The 12,464-nt window shown below is 37.3% G+C and overlaps 1 pseudogene across 1 annotated transcript; it reads right to left on the bottom strand.

Annotated features, from left to right (window-relative positions):
- Window positions 1-2,460: 2,460 nt before the first annotated feature.
- Window positions 2,461-4,125, bottom strand: LOC308270454 (lamin-B1-like; annotated as a pseudogene). Its single transcript has 2 exons — window positions 3,420-4,125; window positions 2,461-2,968 (listed from the first exon to the last, which is right to left on the bottom strand). The product of its transcript is annotated as a lamin-B1-like (transcript).
- Between the last annotated feature and the right edge of the window lie 8,339 nt (window positions 4,126-12,464).

Raw genomic sequence — 12,464 nt, 5'->3', positions numbered from 1 at the left:
GGAGAGGAAGAAGGCTGAGGTTGATTAACTGAGGAGCTACTTTCAAATATTTGTGTAGGTGTGAATGCAGTATGGTCAACCTGGACACTCATTGTTGGGAGAGGAAAAAGGGGAAGCGGGGGAAGAGGAAAGGCACCAAGCACTGTTTGAATGTATGCCATTTACAATATGATCCACATTAAAAAAAATAGATCCAAATACTTTTTAGTTCATATGACTAAAATTTATAACAAATTGTTTATTGGTAAAATAGAAGTAAAATGTCTTTAATATATAGCTAGGCATGGTGGTACATACCTATAATCCTAGTACTTGGGAGGTTGAGAAAGGAAAGTCACAGTTTTAAGGACAGCTAAACAATGTAGCAAGAATCTCAGCAACTTAAGCACTGTTTTTAAAAAAAAAGCTAGATGGGGCTCTAGCTTGGAGGTTCAATCCCCTATCCACCCCCCCATACAAATTAACATTTTTTGGTCCAGGTTGCTAGCAAATCAGAGTTATATCTCAATCTATTAGATGGATTCTTCTTTGAAAAAAGTAATTTGAAATATTGACCACGGTTGTCTGATATCATGGTTCAAATGGATAATCTAAAATAAGTATTAAAAAAGTAAATTAATAGCTATAAATATTTATCAATATGTATGTTAAAACCTTCTGAGTTCATAAGTTGGGATACTAGCACATTAATTGATAAAAATTCAAGTATTCTTGGCTTAAAATCTGTAAGATGATATATTTATGTAAAAAATAGTTTTAAGGTTGTTTTCTTCCTCATCTTCATTAAATATAAGATTACCAAGAGTTAACATAAACAAAATGCATAAATGATTTTAAGCTTTGTTTTGACAAAGAACTATGAAGAGCCTGAAGTATTTTATCAAGAATAATAAGTACTTGATCTAAATAAAACAATTTGACAAAGCTTATTTCAAAATGTAGAGGCAAAAGAAAACCCAATAAATAAAAGGAGATATTAAAACATTATGAATATGTGAAGGTGTTTTGGTTAAAACAAACACAAAAAAGAGTAAAAGTAAATGCTTTTAGACGAGAAAGAATTTTGTATGATATGATTTTTTGTCCTAAAATCAAATGATTGGATTTCTCTATACTGAAAACAATATGATTTTCTGCTCTTAGTAATATTTGTAAAAAACTGGCTTAAGAAAGATATTTTTGTGTTTTGTCAAGATAATATATTGGAGGGGGGAGGGTAGGTATAGGGAAGAAAATAGACTGAATGACATTTTGTGCATATGTGTGACTGCATGACTGTGAATCTCACTATCAGCACAATCACAATGCATCAGTAAAACCAATTAAGAAAATAGAACCATCCAGCACATAGCCACCTACACTAGATTACAGATTCCTTCACAACCTTGTGCTGTATGTTCAGTGATCTGTTGGGATTTAGAACATCTAACCAGCTATAGTGTGTATAGAAACAAGCAAAGCAGTCTGATTATGGATCACTTGTATTCTTTTATCAGTGCATTGTAATTATCCATCCGAATGAGTTCCAGAGTGGCAGCAACATACATGCACACACACTTGTTTCTCTCTTGATCACATCCCACTCCCTCCCCCTGCTCATACATATGATTGAGATTGGTATTGATAGCTTCATATATGAACATAGCATTATTTGAAACATTTTCTTCAAGTATCCCCCTTTATCTCCCCAAGTACCCTTCCACTATTTTTAATATTAAAACAGCTTTCTATTTGTTAATATCACATAAGAAATTTAAGCATGTTACATTATCTTTAAAAACACAACTAATGCGTTTTAATAGAGAAGCCCTTTCCACCTTCCCCCATCCCAACCCCCTCATGAATTAAGAATGTAAGAAGTAACCATAAGACAGAGTCCTGCAGAATCCTTCATCCAGAGTGCTCACATGATTAGGTTAATATTGCCTTCTTACAAAATGTCTCATCTATTTAAAAACAATTTGTAACCTTGATTTCTTATTACAAAAACTTCAGTACAAAAATTCAATATATTGAAAAATGCTTTCCCTTTCCCTCACAGCACCATTATATATAGCAGAAAATAGTCAAGAGCAAATTGCTAATATGGATGGAGCAATCTTCAAATTATATGCAGACATGCAGTGGTTTATTTACCCTCCTTTCCTCCTAAGAACTTTAAAAAAAAAAAAAGAAACAAAACCACATATGCACATACGAAAAAAAAAAAAAAGCCAAAATGTTGAGGGACCTTTTCCAACAGTACAGTCAATTCAAAGTCAACAATTCACATCTTGCAACACAGTGTATGAATATGATATCTTTTACAAAACTTTCAGTGTCAAAAGGAAATTAAGGCCATCAGATTCACAGCTTAAAAATTCACATAAAGGAAATATAAAAATATTCTGTGCTTCTGAGAAGGCTCTGTGCTGTATGGCACACATGCTTTTCTTGAGGAAGATGGCTGATTCGGGAAGTTCACATAATTGCACAGCTTCTGTTGGATGCTTGTGGGGTTCCCTGCTGGTGGAAAAGTTCTCCCTCAACAACCACTCCAGCTGGTTCTCCTCTTCTTCCTCTTCAGGTATGGTTGTTTTAAAGACTGTACTTCTCTATGCAACCTCCTCTCTCTGAGAATTTTTCAATATAACCTTCACATCTTCGCCAGTGCCCCAAGAGTTCTGGTTCTTCCAGATGAGGTCAGTGGGAGAACTGGCTGTGACACCAGCATTTGTGGCCCAAATTGTAACAGTCTGGCTTGCCTTCAGCACATATCTTGAGGTATATTATAACTGACTGATGTGTCTCCAATTTTTCTGATCATCTCCCAGCTTCCCATTGGTTGATCCTGCTCAGAAGTATTCTTTAAGTGAATAAACTTCCCATCAACATCTCTCTCTTCCATGCACACTTTCCCAGTGGCTGAAGCAGAATGAGGGATATTAACATTACTGCTAGCCTCAGACTCTTCAACATCGACTCTCCTCTCCCTCCCTCCCTCTCTCTCCCCCTCCCTCCCTCTTCCCTCCCCCTCCCTCTCCCCCTCCCTCTCCCCCTCCCCTCTCCTCCTCCCCCTCTCTCTTCTCTTTCTCTCTTCTTCTTCTTCTTCTTCTTCTTCTTCTTCTTCTTCTTCTTCTTCTTCTTCTTCTTCTTCTTCTTCTTCTTCTTCCTCTCTCTCTCTCTCTCTCTCTCTCTCTCTCTTTCTCTCTCTCTCTTTCTCTCTTTCTCTCTTTCTCTCTTCTCTCTCTGGTGGTACTGGGATTCCTGGAAGCTCTTCTACCTCCAGGCTACACTCCCAGACCTATTTTATATTTTTTTATTTGGAAACAGGGTCTCTTAAGCCAGCAAGGCTGGCTCCAAACCAGAACGATCCTCCTGTCTCCGCCTCCCAAGCACGGGGATTCCAAGTGTGCACCACCACGCCCGGCAACATCAACTCTCTTTTGCTTTCCCCTAGCTGTGCACACACTGCGACCCAAGGATGCTCAGGACACCGTCACACGGGAGGAAGGGGCTTGATAAGAGTTTCAACCTCTCTTCTTCGCCTTCTAGGAGTTTCCTAAGCTCTGATTTCCATGTCCAGGGCTCGCTTTACATCAAGAAGTTGCTCATAATCGTTCAGCTGTTGCTACATCTGATCCCTTATTTCTGCCATCTCTATCTCTTTGTCAGACAGCATGCACTGAGAATTGTCTTTTTCTTCAGCAAGCAAGTCCTTTCCAAACATGCTCTAGACTCTTTCTGTAGATTAGAAAGCTGAGATGAAAGACTCTTGATTCTCATTCGACTTTCCATCAGTTCTGTTGACAGTAGAAGTCTTCATCTCTGAGGACAGTCTGGCATTCTTAAGCTTGGCGTCGTAGGTCTGCTCAAGCTCTTCCTTGTACAGCTTCACTTGGGCATCGTGCTGCTCTCGCATGTCAGGAAGGGCTTGAGCCAGTTTGTACTCATGCTCACTCTGATGCCCAGAGTCCACCTCTACCAAGTGTCTTTCGCACTTCCTTCACGTCTCGTTAATCTCTTCTTCATACATGCTTTTATGAAACCCCAAGTCCTCAGACTCTGACAACGATTCTCCAAGTCCACTTTAAGTAAAGTTTCATCTGCTAACTGTTTTTTGGCAGCAGCTAAGGAGGCTTCCAACTGGGCTACTTCATATAAATCAAAGGAGATACCCTTCCACTACTTTAGTGTCTCCTTTGATTTGTATGAAGTTGCTTTTGTTTCTCAATTTCTCTCTAGCTTCCACATGAGTGCAGATAAACATATGGCCCTTCACTTTCTGGGACTCACTAATCTTGCTTGGCATAATATTCTCAAGTTCCATCCATTTTCCTGCAAATGACATGATTTTGTTCTTTATGACTGAGTAAAATTCATTGTGTGTATATGCCATAGTTTCCCTTCATCTGTTAACACACAGCCTGATTCTATAATTTGATTATTGTGAATTGTGCTGCTATGCATGTATTCCTATAATATTCTGGCTTCATTTCCTTTGGGAAGATCCCCAAGAGGGATATGGTGATTCTACTTACCAGCCCTTTGAGGAAGTTACTTATATTTTTATAAAGTCCTTGTTACAAAAGCCATTATTTCCAAACCAACAAACATAAAATTTAAAAAGTGACAAAAATGTTTTCTTAACATTTTCTAGTAAAAAATAATGATAATCTCTTGTTATAACTAAACTAAATAACTAAAACAACAACAAAAAAACTAAGTCCCAGCAAAGTCCAGACTGATTCAAATGTTTTGTTATAGCCTTTTAAATGGCTACTACATAATTCATTAAATTAACAACTATTATTTTGAGTTACTCTCATATGTTTAACTCACTATGTTTAAGAGAAGAATAGTATTATATCAGAGGACTAAATATGCTTTGTTTTTGAATTTTGTCTAAATATTATATAAAAGTATATTAAGATAAATGTATATAGGTCTAGTATATATGAGATGGTCATTAAGTGCTATTTTATATAGATGTATCTGAGCCTTAAACACATAAAATGATAAATGAAACATTAAAAATTCCTGCTTTCCAATACCATTTGGGCAAAAAATTCTTGCCATTTAAACGTGGTTTACAACTGTTTGATAAAATATATTATTGTATATATGCAATATACTTGTAGATCAGGTAATAAGAAATTTGGTCATTTCTGTTATTGCAGTGTCCTAAACTTATAAGAGGACTAACGCTACTTTATTTCTTTCAATGCTATCAGAATACATAGAATTATAGTTATTTAGCTTTAGATTCTTAATTTTGCTTCAAAAGTAAACAATAACCTAGAACTTTATTGCTCAAGGTTTTGTAGCTTATAAAATATTTTTGAAAACAGGCTCAAACTCAGATCTGTGCAACTTCAAGGACCATTTCTTGTTTTAAACTTCTAAGTGTGTGTGTGTGTGTGTGTGTGTGTGTGTGCGCGCGCACGCACGTGCGCGCGTTACTAGAGATGTAACCCAGGGACATTCTACCTCTGAACTACATCCCTCAGCCCTTTTTATTTTATTATTTGGAAACAGGGTCTCACAAAGTTGCTGACAGACTCCCTAAATTGCCGAGGCTGTCTTTGATCCTGTGATCCTCCTGTCTCAGCCTCCCAAGTACTAGGATTAAAAGCATGTGCCACCATACCTGGCTTAAGCTTCTAATATTTTTATTTAGGTAGAATTATGGACAATGAAATGCATCTATTTCAAGTATTTAATTCAGAGTTTGGACAAATACATACCCATGTGGCTAGTAACTTAAGATAAAGAACATTTCTCTTATTCTGGAAAAGTTTACTGCTTTTTCCTTCCATTTAATTTTTTCCAGAGGTAACCTGCTACAATTCATTAAAATAAACTTATTTTGTCTCTTTTTGAAATTCAGATATAAATTGGATGATTTAAAAATAAAAAAACTAATTTGCCAGGCATGGTGGCACATGCTTGTAATCCCAGCATTCGGGAGGCTGAGACTGGAGGATCACAGTTTGTGGACAGCCTCTGCTACTCAGTGAGGCCCTTTGCAACTCAGTGAGAGCCAGTTTCAAAATAAAGAATAAAAAATAGGGCTGGAGGTGCAGCTTGGAGGTAGAATGCCTCTGGGTTCCATCTCTAGTACCACAAAATAAATAAGTAAAAATAAAAAAAACAAAAAACTAACATATAAGAATTTTATACCTATTGCAGTAATTATTACTGGATTTTGCATATTAGGTATATTTCTGTGTCCTAAGTAAATATATTAAAATAGAAACTTTAAAACAAAGAAAAGGGCAGGATGTAATTTGGAGGTAAAATGCCTCAGCACCAAAAATAAAATTCCCCCCAAAAACATCTGAAAACAACGAACAAAATAAAAAACAAAAACAAAAAACAAGCACTAAGCTGGTATTCTTCAAACTAAAATATTAGTAATGGTAGCTCTTTTCAGGTTTGTTTGTTTGTTTATTTATTTATTTATTTATTTATTTATTTTGGTGGCACTGGGGGATGGAACCCAGGCCCTTCTACCTCCGGGCTGCACTCCCAGACCTATTTTATATTTCGTTTGGAAACAGGGTCTCGCTAAGTTGCTGAGAGCCTCACTAAATAGCTGAGGCTGGCTTTGAACCTGCTTGATCATCCTGTCTCAGCCTCCCAAGCACGGGGATTACAAGCGTGCACCACAATGCCAGGCTTTGTTTCAGGTATATATTTGTGTTTCTAATTATATTATGACTATGATCTTTAACCAAAGGTAATTAAATATACCCAAACACTTGGCTTTCAAACCATACCACTCTAATTAAAAGATGATATATTTATAGCTTAAAAATATCTGTAGCTGGGCGTGGTGGTACAGGTTTGTAATCCCCGTGGTTGGGAGGCAGATCATGCAGGTTGGAAGCCAGCCTTGCTGGCTCAAGAGACCCTGTTTCCAAATAAAAATATAAAAATAGGTCTGGGAGTGTAGTCCAGAGGTAGAAGGGTTTCCAGCAACCCCAGTACCACCAAATAGATATATCTGTAAAAATCCACTTCTAAATGAGAATTTGTGATATTTTAAAAACTAATATACAAAATGTATTTGTTTCAATTTTAATAAGTTTACTATGCATTTTTTTTTATAAAACCTTATTCTGTTGCCTGTTAGCATTTATAGAAGTACCCTTGTAACAACAAGATAAACAGTATTTTGAAATAATAGCCATTACCTGCAGAACAGATAGGCCATGTTACTGACACTGATTTATTAAAAGAATGATAGAACTGACCTTCTGGGTATTCAACAAGTCAGAGTTGGAAAGTAATCAGAAAATAAAAGGGGGAAAAAAAGCCAGTATTTTGGTCCTTGCCCTCCAAAGTCAAGTAAGATCCAGGGAATGATGAGACTCCTCTAAGGGCCCCTGCTAATCTGGTAAGTCAACTGACTGACCTCCCCATCCAAGGGGATTTTGAGGATCCAGAGATTAGGAGCCACCAGTGCATATTCTGAAAATAGGAGGACCACTAAAAGGGAAAATATCCCCAGTGCTTCGAAGGAAGCAAAACACTGATTCGTTCTGGCAAATGGCACAAGTGGTAGAGAGAAAGCTGGTAAAGGAGCCAGAAGTTCCTCACAGAGGCCCTAGGAGTAACCCCTAACTGACTTTAATCAAAATAAATAAATAAAAATATATGTTGGCTTAACATAGGAGCAACTACTTAGTCTTGGACACCCAACAGAGAAGTATAACCATAGATGAATATACTATTTGGGGAACTATAAAGAAAAGAGCCACACTCCTGGCTCTATTTTAAAAGGGTACATACCTGTAACCCTTGGTACTTGGAAGGCTTAGGATTGCAAGTTTGAGGCCAGCTTCAGGAGCTTGGCAAGACCCTGTTTAAAAATTAAAAGGTTGAGGGGATGCCTGGGGTATATCTTGGAGGTAGAATAACCCTGGATTCAATATCCAACACAAAATAAATAGAACTCCTCCCACACATTATTTATTTAATTAGGTATCTTCTTTTATTTTTTTGATTTTATTTATTTATTTATTTATTTTTTATTGGTACACTGTATTCATACATCATAGTGGGATACAAACTTTTGTAGACATACATGCACACATCGCCCAGTCAGCCCCCACCCGATCCCCACCCCATTCTCTCCCCATCCCTCCCTCCCATGCTTGGCTTAGTGGTTGACATCTAGTATTATAGCAATTTATCCAAAATTAAAAATGATAATCTCACATAACAGTTTCATTTGTCTGATACCAAGCTTTTGATGACTTAAAGATAACATTTCAATATTTCTTTTTACTTTCTTACCAGAGAATATTTTTTTCTATTTTTTTAGGTGAAACTATCATATATTTATATATTTATTTTTCAGAAAAAAACTCTATCCTAATATGGAATATGGACTCTAGATACCCAAAACGATCTTGAAAAAGAACAAAGCTAGAAGATATATATTTTCTGATTTCAAACCATATAAAGCTACAATAATTGAAACAGTGTAGTACTATTCTAAAGGCAGATATATAAACCATTAGAGTTAAATAAAAGCCTAGAGCTAAATTCTTCCTTATATTGTCAAGTTATTTTTGACAAGGTTTCCACGAACATTTGGTGGTAGAAATAAATAAAGTATTAACTTTAACTAAATATTGTTGAAACATAATAATTACATGGAAAAGAATAAAGTTGGACCCTTACCTAATCCCATATACAAATATTAACTCAAAATAGATAAAAGACCTAAATATAAATCTTAAGACTATAAACTTTTAGGAGAAAATCTGGGTCATAAAACCTCACAACACTGAAATTGGCAGTGATTTCTTGGATATGATTTCAATGGCACAGGCAACAGAAGAGTATACAAACTCCCTAAAAAATAAAAAAAAATATTGTATATCCAAAGACAATGTAAACAGAGTTAACAGTTACTAATGGAATGGGATAAAATATTTCCAAATGCTATATCTGAAGGTATATTAATATTCCAACTAGAAATCCTAAAAATTAACAACAATAAAGGCAAACAATACCATTTAGAGATAGGTAAAAGACTAACATAAATAATGAATCTCCACAGATAACCAATCTTAGTTGACTGTTGGATGGAAACTCTTGTTTCTCTGGTTCTGGTGTGTGTTACCTATTTCTTCTTTGTAGTTAATCTCTTTGAGTATTTTCTCTAGTGCTGGTTTTGAAGACAAAAATTCCTTCAGTTTCTGTTTGTCATGGAAGCTTCTTATTTCTCCATCTAATTTGATAGAAAGTTTTGCTGGGTAGGAAATTTTTGGCTGGAAGTTGTTTTCTTTCAGAGTTTGGAATATGTTACTCCAAGCCCTTCTGGCTCTCATGACTTGGTTTGGGAAGTCTGGAGTGATTCTAATTGGTTTGCCTCTGAATGTCACTTGGCCCTTTGTTTTTGTTGCCTTTAAGATTCTCTGCTTGGCTTCCACACTGGTCATTTTGACAATTATGTGGCGTGGGGATCCTCTTCTCTGATCCTGTCTAAAGGGAGTTCTATAATTTTCCTGGACCTGTGTGTCAACCTCTTGCTCTATGTTTGGAAACTTTTCTGCTATTACTTCCTTGAAGAGATTGTTGATCCCTTTGGTTTCACTTTCTTTTCCCTCCTCTATTCCAATTATTCTTAGGTTAGCTCTCTTAAAATGGGCCCATATTTCTTCAATGTCAGATTCCTGCTGTTGGATATTTTTTCCTAGATTATAAACTATGCGTTCATTTTTGGAATGATCATCTTCTAAGAGCGAGATTCTGTTCTCCATGTGTTCTAATCGGTTGTTTGTGCTTTGAATTGAGGCCTTTACTTCATTAATTGCATCCTTTATCTCTTTCTGGCTCTCTCTGAGTTCTTTTCGAAGCACCTCTCTTATTTCTACAGTTATTTTCCTGATTTGATCTTCTAGAAATCTCTGATTTTCAGTTTTATCGGGTTCTGATGTTGTGGGGTTGTGGGCATTCATTGCTCCAGTATTATTCCTCTTTCCCATGATTTCGGAAGTTTGTGCCTTCTCTGGGTTCTTCCCTTGGGTCACCATGACTTCACTTAAGGTGTTCTGGATCTCGAATCAGTAGTATCTCAGACCCCACTACTCCTTTACTGGGTTGTATCACAGAGTCTCCGACCCAGAGAGTCAATAGAGGCTGCTTTAGACTGTGGGGGGTGCCAGGTTGCACGTTCTCCTATGGTGTGATATCTCTGCCATTGCCCCTCCCCCACTGGGTCAAGTCCCAGGGAGTACAGTACTGGGATTTCTCCTCGTGGCCCGCAATTTGACTCACTGTTCTTGAGTACGCAGATGTAGCTGTACTGGATTCGGTGAATTCTCTGCTGCTGCTGCCGGTGGCAATATGGCGCCACTGCCACGCCTTCGGCCGTGAGGCTGGTGTATTTCTTCTTGGTTTTGATTTCCACTCTGAATCCCTGCGGCGTGTGCTGAGCTCAGCCACTGGGAGCTTTAGATTTTACCTGTGGCGAGAAATCCCGCCTGGCTGTTCCACAGCGGCTCACCTTGGCTTGCTGTAGCCGTCTGAATTTGCCGCTGCCGCCAGCAGTATGGCGCTGCTGCCGCGTCCTCGGGGGTGAGGCCAGTTATCTCCTCTGTGGCTCTGAGCTCTGTTCTCAGTCTGCTTTCTCTCTGGAGCCTGGTGATTTTTTTGTTTCTCTGGTGATGGTGTTTTCTGGCTATGAAAGGCACTGATTTTGTGGTAATGGAGATTGGTTGTTAGCGGGGCTCTTAAGCCCCGCTTTTCTCGGTCGCCATCTTCCCGGAAGTCAATTAGGTATCTTCTAACTTTGACCCCCTCTTAAATTCTTCTTTATAACCTCTATGGTACTTATTTGGGGGCTTATAAGACACATGAAATTTGACACTAACACCCTAAATTTCTCTTCAATTGAGTCCTTATAAGATACTACAACATTAAACCTGTCTTTATTGAGCTATTTCAGGTCTAGTATTACATGCCACCACAAAAGGAATCCTTTTTGTATAGGCTATGGTAGGGTCTACAAGTTATCTTAAAAAAAAACAAAAAAAAAAAACAAAAAAAAAACTTTAAGCTAAATCTTCCTGTATACTATACCCCAGAAATATTGGTCCTTTCCATTCTATGTGTCTCCTGTTTGGCTATGGGGAATTATTTTATTCCATCGGGAACAAGTCCCTTGGCTAAGGATCTGCTTTCTCTTGGCAACCCTGATCCTTTCCCTTTTTTCCTTTCTAGTCACACTCATGGGAGCTACTCTTGATATATAATAATTTTGATACTAGTAATGAGTTACATGCCTAATCTTACCTGGCTGTTACCACTATTAGGACTCTAGTTCCTAAGCTCCTATTCCTTTTGTTTGGCCCTTGCCTTCCTAATCTCTTAATAAAATTTTTATCTCCCAGATTATACAAATTACATGTTAAGAGGATAGTCGTGCAAATATCCCAGGCCATCTTGATAACTAGAACTAGTTCTGGTCCCTTTTTTAGATCAGTTAAGAGATGGTTTTTTTATCCCTAACTAAGCAGGGTCATTATCCTTTGCCAGCTTGAAGTAGCTATTTTGTCCTTCATCAACCCTTAAGGTCTAAAGGGATCAAAGTCTGGTGGCAAGATGAGGTAGGAGAGAATATATTAAAGAAAAGAATATAAAGGAGACATAATGGGCAAGCAAAACACAACTTTAATATGAAAGCCTTGTGCTAAAGTTCCTCATATTTTCACTCCCAAAGCCCGTTTTCTTTCCCAGGTTTTTTATCCCCAAATTTCTAAAAATAACTAAAATTTCTCTTAAAGTTACTGGAAATCTTCACATTCTTAAAGTTACTGGAAATTTTCTTGTTTAGGATAATTACCGTGTACACTGTTAATTACTCTAACAACAAAGAGATTAAACAAGAGACATATGGTAGCCTGAAAAACACCTATAATTTAGGGGACCTCTTAGTACTACCTATTGGTCAGATAATGAAGACTATTTCTGCCTCAGAATTCTGAAAAATGACCAGATAATCATAAACCAGTATGAGATAACCAGAGAGATGCAAAATTCACATATCTTACAATATTCATTCTTCATATTTCCTTTAAAAGGAGAGCCAGGAACCCTGAAGATACATCTGTCTCTCTTGAGATGGATCATATTCTCCCTGGAATGAGTATTTTTTGGCTTATCCCAAAGGTTTCTCTCTTAAGATGACCACATTCTCCTTAAAAGGTCCATTCCTTGCTTTGCACCAGAGTCTCTTTCTGGCCGTCTTCTTCCTAGCATGTGCATTACTTGCTTTCATAAATCTTTGGGCCTCCACTGACACATGCTGCAATTCTCTTCATTGGTTCCTTTGAGGATTCACTGGTCCTAAGTTTCTGCCCTTCTCTCTGGAAGCCCTTCCCTCTTCCAGAACAATATTTTCACCCATGTCAATACTAAACTATTGTTTCATACAGTGTTCATTCTCAGCTTCATTTCTTTATATG

This window comes from Muscardinus avellanarius (genome assembly GCF_963383645.1).
Source record: "Muscardinus avellanarius genome assembly, chromosome: 11".
In the NCBI taxonomy this organism is placed as follows: Eukaryota; Metazoa; Chordata; class Mammalia; order Rodentia; family Gliridae; genus Muscardinus; species Muscardinus avellanarius.
Note: the sequence above shows the minus strand (reverse complement) of the source record. Positions and strands in the feature narration are given on the sequence as shown.